At 32.4% G+C, this 12,072-nt stretch overlaps 1 protein-coding gene across 6 annotated transcripts in view; it reads right to left on the bottom strand.

The window, feature by feature from the left end:
• LOC145255692 (E3 ubiquitin-protein ligase RNF34-like) overlaps positions 1-12,072 on the bottom strand; it is a 187,800-nt gene that overhangs the window by 35,198 nt on the left and 140,530 nt on the right. Inside the window, exon 1 of one of the 6 annotated variants that reach the window (XM_080114266.1) lies at positions 6,944-7,070. The exons of the other annotated variants lie outside the window; for them this stretch is intronic. The gene's annotated coding sequence lies outside the window, so the exon portion shown is untranslated. Of the gene's footprint in view, positions 1-6,943; positions 7,071-12,072 lie in introns of those variants that run through there. 6 annotated transcript variants of the gene reach the window in all.

Genomic DNA, 12,072 nt, shown 5'->3' with positions numbered 1-12,072 from the left:
AACAACCGGTGCCCCTTGAATTGTTCGCCTATTTTTGTCGTCTGCTACGAGGTATCTAATCTTTACTTGATCAGAATAAACTTACACAAAGTTCCTTTTACATAATAGTAAAGACAGTAACAGTGATATTATTATGAGTGTTAATACAAATTTATATGATTATTGAATAAAATAAAAAAGTACTTGCTCATTAACGCTGAATTTGTTGAGATTGCTGAAAAAAAAAATTTCTTTTGAAAGAATATTTTTGAATAAATTCTTGCATAATATCAACCAATATTTTAATTAGGGCTGTGGAGTTGAAAAGTTTAAAGTCTAACTCAGATCCTAATAATTCCCAAATATCCAAATCTAACTCCTTATTTTGAATGATTCCAATATTCAGACTGCATTAATCCTTCGGAGATTAAAAAATTTGGCCGACTTCTAGCATTCAAACGATTTGATGTTTTGAACCTCTCACTTCCTCAGACTGCCAGTGAGTTTAACTTTGAACAGAATAAAAACCACATGAAATAAAAATATAAAAATTAAGCTAGTTTACTTTACATAGACGTTTACTGTTTTAATTTTATTCTATAGTTAAAGCATTGTGTCCAACTTTGTATATAAATCTATATGGCCCAATCACATTTCCACCCAGCTCAACTCCTTCCACCTATCCAAAAGGAAATTAAGGGCATAAAATAAAAAAGTAAATAATTAGTTTGACCTGCAATCAATGTGCGCGTGGGCAGCAGGCCGTGTGTCACCGACAATTCACACCTGTTCACACCTGAAACGGCAGAATAGTTGGCTGATGGAGGCGGTGCTAGTGGTAGGTAAATGATCCTGGAACAAAGGAAAGCCAGTAAGCAGCCAAATCGTCTTAAAAATCTACTCTGGTCCTTTCTATATTTAGAACAAAGAACAATCGATTGATCCGTGCGAAGGGAGAGGATGACGTAGGACGGCGGTTGTTCATGGTCAATGTGAACTGTGGAACCTCAACTCACAGGTCTTTGAACAGTGGTAATACTTCTAAATGTCAAGTCTGCATTCAAAATTCCCTTCTATCAATGGTGAGTACTGGAGACAATTGCCTGGGTGGGATTAGGGACATAGCCATTTTGGTCTCTACAGGAAAGTTCATCCAGTGTCACATACATCATCTATATATTATTAAAAGTTATAACATTTTAGGAGTTTGTCTTTTTGTACACAAATAGAAACACATGATCGTTTGACAAAAAATGGAATAGGCAGAGTACCTATTACTAAGGCAGTAGTTTTTACAATGTCAATATCAGCCACATGCAAGCCTAAAGGATTTTTTTTTTTTAAACTGCATAAGAGTTTCATAAATTTAAAGAAATTATTATATAAAGATATAAACATCTACATCATATTTCGCTTTGTCTGTCCATTCTTTTTCTTAGAAACTACTGAGTGGACCTAGCTGAAATTTTGTATGGACCTTTGTTATGATAAAGTGTAACAAACTAAGTGTTATAGTATCTATTCAATGCACAGGGATTAGTCACCACAATACCACGTTCACTCTAAAAGTTTTAGGTTGATCTGGCATAAAGCTACAACATTTGCCAGTTTTTAACGGCTAAAATGTCCAATTGCATAAATATTTTTTTTTTAACCAAGTGATTTATTTTTATAATCTGCAAAAAAGTAGACAAAGAGTATTAAACATTATTCAAACGAAATTTTTTTTGCTTACGTGAATAGATTCATCATAGTTATTCGTGTAAATACCAAGTAGCATATTTTTCTTCATACTAGCTATAAAGTGATAAGAGCTAGGTAAAGACGCTATAGAGATGCTGAATTAATGTTTTGTGTTAATATTCTAGTAAGTTGAAATCAGACACATACTTGACCCTTTCTGTAATATATAAGAAACTATGTCAAGCATTATGCGGTTTATTATTATTATGTCAAGCATTATGCGGTTTATTATTATCATGTCAAGCATTATGCGGTTTATTATTATCATGTCAAGCATTATGCGGTTTATTATTATCATGTCAAGCATTATGCGGTTTATTATTATCATGTCAAGCATTATGCGGTTTATTATTATCATGTCAAGCATTATGCGGTTTATTATTATCATGTCAAGCATTATGCGGTTTATTATTATCATGTCAAGCATTATGCGGTTTATTATTATCATGTCAAGCATTATGCGGTTTATTATTATCATGTCAAGCATTATGCGGTTTATTATTATCATGTCAAGCATTATGCGGTTTATTATTATCATGTCAAGCATTATGCGGTTTATTATTATCATGTCAAGCATTATGCGGTTTATTATTATCATGTCAAGCATTATGCGGTTTATTATTATCATGTCAAGCATTATGCGGTTTATTATTATCATGTCAAGCATTATGCGGTTTATTATTATCATGTCAAGCATTATGCGGTTTATTATTATCATGTCAAGCATTATGCGGTTTATTATTATCATGTCAAGCATTATGCGGTTTATTATTATCATGTCAAGCATTATGCGGTTTATTATTATCATGTCAAGCATTATGCGGTTTATTATTATCATGTCAAGCATTATGCGGTTTATTATTATCATGTCAAGCATTATGCGGTTTATTATTATCATGTCAAGCATTATGCGGTTTATTATTATCATGTCAAGCATTATGCGGTTTATTATTATCATGTCAAGCATTATGCGGTTTATTATTATCATGTCAAGCATTATGCGGTTTATTATTATCATGTCAAGCATTATGCGGTTTATTATTATCATGTCAAGCATTATGCGGTTTATTATTATCATGTCAAGCATTATGCGGTTTATTATTATCATGTCAAGCATTATGCGGTTTATTATTATCATGTCAAGCATTATGCGGTTTATTATTATCATGTCAAGCATTATGCGGTTTATTATTATCATGTCAAGCATTATGCGGTTTATTATTATCATGTCAAGCATTATGCGGTTTATTATTATCATGTCAAGCATTATGCGGTTTATTATTATCATGTCAAGCATTATGCGGTTTATTATTATCATGTCAAGCATTATGCGGTTTATTATTATCATGTCAAGCATTATGCGGTTTATTATTATCATGTCAAGCATTATGCGGTTTATTATTATCATGTCAAGCATTATGCGGTTTATTATTATCATGTCAAGCATTATGCGGTTTATTATTATCATGTCAAGCATTATGCGGTTTATTATTATCATGTCAAGCATTATGCGGTTTATTATTATCATGTCAAGCATTATGCGGTTTATTATTATCATGTCAAGCATTATGCGGTTTATTATCATGTCAAGCATTATGCGGTTTATTATTATCATGTCAAGCATTATGCGGTTTATTATTATCATGTCAAGCATTATGCGGTTTATTATTATCATGTCAAGCATTATGCGGTTTATTATTATCATGTCAAGCATTATGCGGTTTATTATTATCATGTCAAGCATTATGCGGTTTATTATTATCATGTCAAGCATTATGCGGTTTATTATTATCATGTCAAGCATTATGCGGTTTATTATTATCATGTCAAGCATTATGCGGTTTATTATTATCATGTCAAGCATTATGCGGTTTATTATTATCATGTCAAGCATTATGCGGTTTATTATTATCATGTCAAGCATTATGCGGTTTATTATTATCATGTCAAGCATTATGCGGTTTATTATTATCATGTCAAGCATTATGCGGTTTATTATTATCATGTCAAGCATTATGCGGTTTATTATTATCATGTCAAGCATTATGCGGTTTATTATTATCATGTCAAGCATTATGCGGTTTATTATTATCATGTCAAGCATTATGCGGTTTATTATTATCATGTCAAGCATTATGCGGTTTATTATTATCATGTCAAGCATTATGCGGCTTATCATGTCAAGCATTATGCGGCTTATCATGTCAAGCATTATGCGGCTTATCATGTCAAGCATTATGCGGCTTATCATGTCAAGCATTATGCGGCTTATTATCATGTCAAGCATTATGCGGCTTATCATGTCAAGCATTATGCGGCTTATTATCATGTCAAGCATTATGCGGCTTATTATCATGTCAAGCATTATGCGGCTTATTATCATGTCAAGCATTATGCGGCTTATTATCATGTCAAGCATTATGCAGTTTATTATCATGTCAAGCATTATGCGGCTTATTATTATGTCAAGCATTATGCGGCTTATTATCATGTCAAGCATTATGCGGCTTATTATCATGTCAAGCATTATGCGGCTTATTATTATGTCAAGCATTATGTGGCTTATTATTATGTCAAGCATTATGCGGCTTATTATTATGTCAAGCATTATGCGGCTTATTATCATGTCAAGCATTATGCAGCTTATTATTATGTCAAGCATTATGCGGCTTATTATTATGTCAAGCATTATGCGGCTTATTATTATGTTTAGTATTATGCGGCTTATGTTTAGTATTATGTGGCTTATTATTATTACTATGTTAACTATTACGTGGCTTATAGCTTAAATATATTTGCATGGATAATGCCATTAAATACATGGTTAATTAAAGGTTGGAATAAACGTGGAAAATCAGAGAAAAAAATGAAATTGGTAGAAAAAATGTAAGAAGGGACCGCCTCACATGGTAGAAATTTATACAGACAATTCATAAGTACCGTATATTTTGGCATATAAGACGACCCTTAAAGTTAAAAAGAATCATCTTTAAAAACCAATATTTCATAAGATACTGGGTGTTGCAATCTCTAGTCTAAGTTAAACAAACAGTTTCGTGATTTAGCAATCGTCTTATACAACTGATATCTAATACATTTATTAAAATTTGCTCCAATTTTGTAACTCGTCTTATCTGACGATCGCCTTATATGCCACAATATATGGTACTTTGTGCAAATTCAGCCTTCATTAATCACTGGATTTGTTTACACGGTTGGAGAGTCGAATCATGGCCACCGAGAGCAAGAAGAAAGCCTGTTAACTGAGAAATAGCTGCAGGCAATGTAGGTAAGATTTGTCAGACTGTCAGTACTATATGAAGGCCATTTGAAAAAGAGCAATAAAACATTTTTCGAAAGAAAAACACAGATTAATACTGAAACTACTGAACTTTATTCAATATCAAATATAAATATTATCTATGTAAAAGTAAGTAATTTTAAAGCAATATACAATTTAATACTGATAAAACTCAATTATGAATTTAGTGATCAAACAAAGAAACATTAAACACAAATATATTTTTGCTTTTGGAACAAGATCATAGTGTAGTATCTTTTGATGCTACACTTCACCTTTTCTGTCCTCAGTCGGTGGAGGAGAAATCTTTCATGACTGAGATTATTTTTGTTCCTATCCAGAGTGTCCCTTATTGGGAAGCTGGTCAGTGATCGCTCACTGGCAGTAACCTGTGGTGTTCCCTGGAGACCAAGTGACAAAAAGTCTCCCCAGATTTCCAGTGTTCTCCACCTCTTGACCACTTTTGCAGATGATTGCAACTTATTACAACAGCCGTTGTCACTGATTTCTCGTTGGCATCGGCCATTTGTGTTTCCTGGGGTTTGGGTGACAAAATGCCTCCCCAAGGTACCAGATTTGAATTGCACACTTCCAGTGGAGATTTAGTTAGTACTCTCACCTCGGTTTTCCCATCCTCCCTGAGCCTTCACAACTAGTTGGTGTGGCGCCAGTTGATGTCATTTACACCAGTTTTTTTTTATTATTACTATTGTTATGATAAGGGTGCTTGTGCAGTGTACACACGTATATTTTAAATAGTATTTCCAAGTTAAATTAAATTTTGAGTTTGTATTATTGTACACAGATTCGAAAAAATTGTCAAAAAACAAATATATAACAAATAAATGTTATCAAAGGCAAGTTACTTTTCTACCTAACTAGATGTTTTTAGTGTTTTTATTTAATGTAACATGTTTATTTTGAATAGTTTTTAGAATCTGTGTATAGTAAAACAACCCACAATTTTTATATTTTTCAGTCCATTCTTTTAATAATAAATAAAACTTTTCACTGAGTATTTCCCAATATTTAAAGTTAGCATTTTCCACGGCATTTTTTTTTTTGGGGGGGGGGGGGTTACGATCAATGAATTTTCAATATTTTAACACCGGGCATAATTTATTTCTTCGAAATATATTTAAAACTTCAAATTTTTGTTTTTTATTACATTTTAACTGTAAATAATTTACATGACTGAAACGGGAAATGAAATAGGAAATTTTTATTCTCTCCCCAACACAAATTAATTAAAAATTCAGGGTTTGTTTTACTACACACAGATTCGAAAAAGTTGTCAAAAAAACAAATAAGTGTTATCAAAGGCAAGATAAGTTACTTTTCTACCAAACTGGATAATTTTTTGGTTTTTATTTAATGTAAAGTGTTTATTCAGTGTCTGTATTCAGTATTCAGTGTTTGCCGATGTATTTGAAAAATGCAAATGGCGGCATGCTTGCTGTTGCACATGGTGGGAAAACGAGTTTAAACAAAACAATTATACAAAATACTGCTAGAAACTCGCTCAATATATGTTACCGTGACATAAAAACACACCAAATATATGTCTGCCTAACAGTATTTTGTAGAATTTGTTTGAACTCATTTTCCCAAACTTACAGAGTTCAATAGCGAGCGTGCTGACATTTTTCTTTTTAAGATATATTAGTAAACATTGTATGATTTTCAAAGCGATTACACATTTTAAACTGAGTAAAACCACTAAAAACCTTTCCAGATAGGTAAAAGAGTAACTTATCTTGCCTTTGATAACATTTATTTATTATATATTTGATTTTTTACCACTTTTTCGAATCTATGTGTATAGTAAAACAAACTCAAAATTGTTTGTTTTGCAGTAAAAAAAAAAAAATATTCGACTTTCTCCAATAGAAAGAAAAGTTAAAAAACGAGTTCACTTACTATATTTTGTTAGATTAAAATTATCCCAATGTGCAATTAGAATAATTATTATCCAAATGGAGAACTGTTCTATCTCTTTAGAAGAACATACATGGACATTCGGTAACACAGCAATATTTTTTAAGCCTGTTAGCGTGACCACGTGGTTGAACACCGGAAACTTTCTATACCTACAAGTTGATCAGGAAGTGACGTTACGCTGTCATGTTCACTGACCTACTCTCTCGGTGGTGGTGGTGGTCGAATAAGACCGCTATAATTTCACAACTTCCAACTCCTTTTGAAGTCTTGCACTTCAGTAATAATTGGAGTTGTTTATAAAAAAAAATAAATTAAAAAAAAACAACAAAAAAACTGATTCTTAGTATTCTGACAAGTCCAACCATCCAAAATCTAACTCCACAACCTTGTTTATTAGCAAAGTGACTATGACGACACTTGTGATAAGCTGTCCCTCCAACAGATTTAAAAGAAATATGGCAGGTCTTAACAGCACGTCCATTTAAATATTTTGGATTCTGTTTGGCAATACATTATTTACATGTTTCAGATCATATTCATCATCTTGTTTACAACACTTCAGCCGCTATACTCTTAGGCTGTATTTGGTTATGAAACTTACTGCCACATCTGGGGAGGTGCCACTTCTTCATTGCCTTGAGAAAATCAAGAAATGACTATCAAATCTAATGGGGCATGACATTTCTTACAACTCTTTTCTCACAGAAAAGACATTGCTAGTCTGTCTTTGCTCTATCGTTATTGCCATGGAAAATGCCCAACTGAGCTCAAATCTCTGGTTCCTCTCTATTCTAGACATTCACAGTCAGCACTCCTCTTTCTACCACAATCAACAAAAATTTTCCTGTCTTCAGTGTGCCTAACATCAAGGCAAAATTTTAATCTTACAAAGGTTTCCTATTTGTTGAACACATTGCCACAGGCCTGTTTCCCTGCAGATTACAACTTGTCATCTTCGAAACCAATGTCAACAGATCCCTATCAAGAACCATTCCAACATTTGCTCTCCGTCATGATAATCATTTCTTAAGACTTATCCTCAAGTAACATTTGGTCTTGACAAGTGGTAACCATTTAATAAAATTAATTTAAAAAATCTGTGATTGAAACAATTGCTTTTTATGTACACATTCAGTCTTAATTTACCAAGGGAAAAAAAGTTTTACTCCCATTCCTGAACCTCATCTTAAAATTTTTGTTCTCTAATAATATGAAACTATGCGTTATATTAAAATAAAAACTTATTGCACCTGAAAACAATAAAAATGAATAATGAGACGTCCTTTTGCAAGAACTATGCAAATTAGCAAAACTTAATTGAATGCTGTTACCAGGTGTGACATTCACCCTATATGGGTTATGCAGTCTTCTTCTGAAAGAGGAAGTTTCCGGGAAATATTACATTGACAGGTGGACCTAGTCGCATGTATGTCCCAATTAGGGGAAGTGATGACATTCTTCCACATATTATTCCTTAATTGGAATTCATTTTTGAGATGAGCATTATATATTAATTTATTTTTATTTCGGACTATTATTCTCATCTTTATTAGTTGTTTTTCACAACATTTCAGCCAACTATTCCTCTGGCCTTCATCAGGTGGTAACCGCGATGGATAAGAACTTCAAATCTCCTAACTGCATTCTCAGCAATCATTGCCATCCGTAGTTGTCGTCTCACCACGTTTTGGCCAAGTTAACCTCCGGCATGCTTTGGGTAGGATTGCAGTGATTGCTGAGAATGCAGTTAGGAGATTTGAAGTTCCTATCCGTCGCAGTTACCACCTGACGAAGGCCAGAAGAATAGTTGGCCGAAACGTCGTGAAAAACAACAACTAATAAAGATGAGAATAATAGTCCAAAATAAAAATAAATTAATATATATAATGCTCATCCCAAAAATGAATTCCAATTAAGGAATAATATATATATATATATATATATATATATATATACACCAATCGGTACAGACTCGACTATGGAAGATCAGATAATAAATAAACATGGATTTATAAGATCAAAGAATCCAACTTTGATCGCCCTTCGGGCCCGTGGCGCAGTTGATAGAGACGTTGAATCTCTACGTTTCAGATGGACATTGTCTGAAGATAGCGGTTTCAATCCTACCCAAAGCGTGCCAGAGGTTTACTTGGCCAAAACGTGGTGAGACAACAACTACGGATGGCAGTGATTGCTGAGAATGCAGTTGGGAGATTCGAAGTTCCTATCCATCACAGTTACCACCTGACGAAGGCCAGAGCAAGAGTTGGCCGAAACGTCATGAAAAACAACAACCAATAAAGATGAAAACAACAACTAATAAAGATGAGAATAATAGTTCGAAATAAAAATAAATTAATGTTACTAGAGTATTTGTATTATTTGGATGAATCGAACTAATGCTCTCATCTTGAATGTTATTTGCACAACATTTCAGTCAATGTAACCTTTGACCTTCTGGTTGGTAAGTCACCATGTTCGGTAAAGGAAAGGTAAGGGGGGTTTATCTCTACACTTCTGAGATTACGTATTTAGGTCAATGTAAAAATAAATTTACAAAAAAATTATAAAATCAATAAAAAATTACTTCTGAGTTATTTGTAATGAAAAAAAAAGGGGCTTAAAGTTTAATCAGACCATTAACAAATTGTAAGTTCTTAAAACCCAAAAATTTACAAAACTAAAGTTCCTAATGAAACAAGTGAAGCATGCATGGTCTCCCGTGAGTGCACAGTGAACGAGGCATAAAAAAATGAGTAAGTTCAGCATTACCCTGCCCCCATTTAGCCCCCAGGGAATGTCAATCCTGGTGAAAATGAACAAACAGTGCAGTTTTAGGCCTTAACATATATAAATTTGAGTTCTGCACCATGTAAAAAAAATAAAAAATAAAAAAAATTTTTTAAAATGACTAAGTTCATCATTTGCCAACCTTCATTTCGCCCCAAAAGTCCCTAAGGCCTTAACATATAAATTTGAGTTCAGCACCATACAAAACTGCTAAACAAACATACACAGAAAATTTTGGACAGATATGGTAAAATAGTAAAAAAAAAAAATGGAGTATTTTTATTAGCCCTAAAAGAGCTCCTTAAGAATTGTGAAGTATAAACAAATAAAATTATATAGAACTCAGTTACAACTTTTCAGAAAGTTTTATAGAAATCTAAGGCATTAATTTTTTTTAATAAGCACAAAAGTGTCAATTTTAGCCATTTTAACCCGAAAGGTACCCCTATGAGGGGCAACTGGAGTTTTTCCGAAAAAATCCGTTCTGTTACTTTTTTTAATCATCATGTTTAAGATTTGTACAAAATTTCAAAAAAAATTCCAATTAGTTAATAGTTATTGAGAGAAGTGCGGACAGATGAATGGACAAGGGTGAATTTACAGGTCCACCCCACCCCCCTTTTGTCAGGGGACCAACAATTTAATAAATTTTTTTTGAAAGAACATTCAAAACCGTAACTTGAAAAACCTTTTAAAAAATATAAAAACTATAGAATCGCAGTGACCAATAACAATCAAATAACTGCATATGTATGAATATAAGACTAAATTTTCATTTAGAATTCAAATCTGAGAAGCTTACAATTGATTAAACATTAGAATTCTAATCCTCAAGTCAATTTAATCCCCCCCCCCACTTTAAGGTTTTAACTATCCACTGCGATACGTGCCTAAAATGAAAATATCAAGTATCAAGGAAAACAGAATACTTAAAACTATACAAACCAAAAATGTTCCTTTATCTACCTTAGAATGGTGTAGTTGATCTTGATGATTTGCACTTTACCCAATTCGTATCAAATAATATTAATTTCAATTTAAGGTTAACAAAAAATAAAAAGTTGACCCTAACCTTAGTATAATTATTTCAAAATACTAAAGCATTAACATAGTTTTCTATTCTACAATGTACATAATTTAGCTTAAATTGTCACACTATTTGGTACACACACATAAAAAAAAAAACAAAGCTAAATAAAGGAATAAATGATTTTAAAAAATTGCTCCAAATCATGCTATTGTTACTAATCAACACTGGATATCTTCACTAGTATTAAATTTAAAGAAAAAAAAAAAAAAAAAAAAGAAAAAGAAAAAAAAAAGAAAAAAAGAAAAAAGAAAAAAAGAAAAGAAAAGAAAAAAAAAAAACTTCCCATGAGGTTGACTATCACACACTTCTCACATAAGTACACTCTTTTCCTCTACTTTTGCATAAATAATAAGAACGTTGCCTACAGACCAAATGCAAACAAGTAATTAATCAACTTTAAGCTTAGTAGAGTTCATCGCCAAGAAAGGAAACAAAATTTAACCTTCCTCCCCTTCATCTGTGAATGAAATAATTTCCATGCAAGAAAATACTTCAAATTGGTGAGTCCCACCCTCATTGAGTTGGTAATAACCCCCAATGACATGACCCGTTTACTTGTTGCACTTTGGCTTCATCACATAATGACCCTCTTGTGTCAGCGAGTGCGACCCTTACACTAGTACATATACTATGCATGCACATAGACACCTATGGAATAAAAGTGGTCCGTGTACATTAGAAAATGAAAACAAAGCACTTAGTATAGAAAAGTTATTTTAAATCGTTTCAATTGCAAAAGTTAAAAACCGGTTTTATTCAATTATCCTTAACGTTCAAGCATTCCAATATAGTAACCTAGCAAAGCTACCAAACGTTTCCCTGGTTTAAAGTGTAACATAATTCATATTCCTTCCCCCCCCCCCACACTTCTCCATATTTCTCTTTGGAAATCCACACAATTCAAGTCAACATAAGGAAAATAATTCTTAAAAAAAAAATAAATAAATAAAAAAAAAAAAAAAAAAAAAAAAAAAACGTACATAAATATCTTTCTCTTCATAAAGTTAGATATGCGTATATATTTATATATACAGGATAATCTAAACTAATGACTGGATCGTCATGAATTTTGAAACATATTCTTGGCGAGTAATATGGAAACTTTTTTTCTTTCATAAACATTCAGGAGGTGTAACCACCCAAACTCCCACCTGCCCTCCAAAATTTTCAAATTAGGACAAAAAAAAAAAAAAAAAAAAAATTGCTATACATCAAATTTGGAGTTATA

Source organism: Euprymna scolopes, chromosome 31, assembly GCF_053919585.1.
Source record: "Euprymna scolopes isolate OS-2025 chromosome 31, ASM5391958v1, whole genome shotgun sequence".
NCBI lineage: Eukaryota > Metazoa > Mollusca > Cephalopoda > Sepiida > Sepiolidae > Euprymna > Euprymna scolopes.
The sequence above is the reverse complement of the archived record's forward strand: the minus strand, read 5'-3'. Positions and strand labels throughout refer to the sequence as shown.